Source organism: Leptinotarsa decemlineata, unplaced genomic scaffold (genome assembly GCF_025532065.1).
Source record: "Leptinotarsa decemlineata unplaced genomic scaffold, Ldec_3_MD MMD2_tig00000505_RagTag_RagTag, whole genome shotgun sequence".
NCBI lineage: Eukaryota > Metazoa > Arthropoda > Insecta > Coleoptera > Chrysomelidae > Leptinotarsa > Leptinotarsa decemlineata.
Window position 1 is genome coordinate 5,561,658 of NW_027412549.1, and position 2,015 is coordinate 5,563,672.

The following is a 2,015-nucleotide window of genomic DNA, read 5'->3' on the forward strand; positions in this document are numbered from 1 at the left end:
GAAGTAGATACCTATGTTTATTATTTCCGATGTTTAGACCATGAAATGTCATGAATAAACTCGAATTATTATTATTATTATCATTATTATCTTTTTGTGTCAATGAAACTGTTTAACATGAAACATATTTTTATTTATTTTTATCTTAGATTAATTATGTGTGTATGCCAATGAAGGTGCTCATGAATATCGACTCCTAAAAATTTGGTAATTTTCTATTTTTATTTTATATCCCAGTATCCTTACCAATGATGGTGTTTCAATTTTTTATTTTTGTGTTCAGAAAAAGGAAATGTTGCAGATACAGATATGCAAACGTTATTTTTTCGCAATATTGACATCTTGAAAAAATTAGGTTGGTCGTGAAAGTAATTCAAAAGTAAAATAGTCGTTTTTTATCTGTTTAAAATCTGTTTTTCCGTTAACCAGCTGTCGCACCCCAACGAACGACAACCCTCAGAAGTCGAAACTGGTTTGTGCGAGCTAAGGATTAACGAGGTCTTACCTTTTAACATGTAACGGCTACCGAAACCAACCGGCTACCGTCCGTTTTGAATGACTAATTATTCTTTTTAATAAATTCACGAGGAATTATTATTTCCAATCACCATCTCAATATTTGGATCAAGTCATGGTTTGACTAATTGCTAACTTTGTTCTGGATAATTACTAGGTGAAACACCTAGAGACATAAAATGTACTTTATAAAATCAAAAAAGTATTTGTGGAAATTGCAAAAACTCATTGGAAATTTTCTGCTCTGTTACCCGTGCGAAGCCTAGGTGGCTCACTACTTCTAAGTAAAAAAATGAATTTGAATTATAACAGGGATATGTAAAAACGTTCATGTCAAACTAAAATACTAAACATATCAGATCCGGTATGGTCTAGTGGCTAGGATACCTGGCTTTCACCCAGGAGGCTCGGGTTCGATTCCCGGTACCGGAATTTTTTACAAAAATGTAAGTAAGTCTATGTAGGAATATATTCTTATATTTTTTATTTAAAAAAAAATTCAAGGAGACACCAAGACAGGTTTTCTGATACATCAATTGAATTTTCATACATAATACATGAAATTATCATGTTCTACGATCTACTTTTGAAAAGAGTCAAGATCCTCCCCTAATATCATTGCGGGTACTATAGCTGAGAACGGAAATGATTTGTAATTAGTTTTCATTTCAATTCCACAGACATCAAATGAAACTGAATATTTTCTATATAGTTGGGATTTTTCCACCAAAAAATAACAAAGCAAATTGGAGATTCATTATTCAAAAAAAATTTGTCGTCCTGCAGAACAGATTCATGTTCGATTTTCGACAATCAATCAACCTAAAGTCAGAATCATAAGATCTGCATATAACACAAACTTTTCTAAAAATAATGATGGCAAAAATATTTCCAGTCAAATGTGATAAAAAATTCATTTTCACAAACTGACTCCAAACTTCAAGATCCACCATCATGATATTGAAGGAAAGATCATACATAGTAGGAGAACAAAAAGCAGCATCAGAATTGACCATTAGTAATAAAATAGATGCATGAACGGTAGTACCTATATAGTTTGTCGTTCGTTTCGTATGTATTTCGAAGAACTCCGAGCGAATGACTATTTTATCGAGCTATCCATAGATAACTCTTGATCATTCAGATAGACATGGAGGCTATTCTATGTTGATATTTAAATTTTGGACTTTTGAACGTAATCCTTCTTTCGAAGGAGAGCTCTTGACTTAGTTCATTTTGATGCTGATGATCTTATGATCTTCTTTCAGAAGATATTTTGAAACGTCTTCCTGAAAAAAAAACGGTCATATTTTTTATATTGGCTGTGGGATCTGGATCTACTTTGCTTTTTCTTGTCATTTATAGATCTTCATCTTCTTGGACTTTTGAAATTTGATATTTCCAAGTGTTGAAGGTGGCCTACCAATAATGTACCACTTTCTTGATAGGGTTTCTTCGGAACATAGAGTCAATGTTAATTGTTAATATGGAACCTAGTA

General features: G+C 32.2%; 1 non-coding gene across 1 annotated transcript; it reads left to right on the forward strand.

Moving 5' to 3' along the window:
- Positions 1–876: 876 nt before the first annotated feature.
- TRNAE-UUC (transfer RNA glutamic acid (anticodon UUC)) lies at positions 877–948 on the forward strand. The gene has a single exon. It is a non-coding gene; the product is annotated as a tRNA-Glu (tRNA).
- The last annotated feature ends 1,067 nt before the right edge of the window (positions 949–2,015 follow it).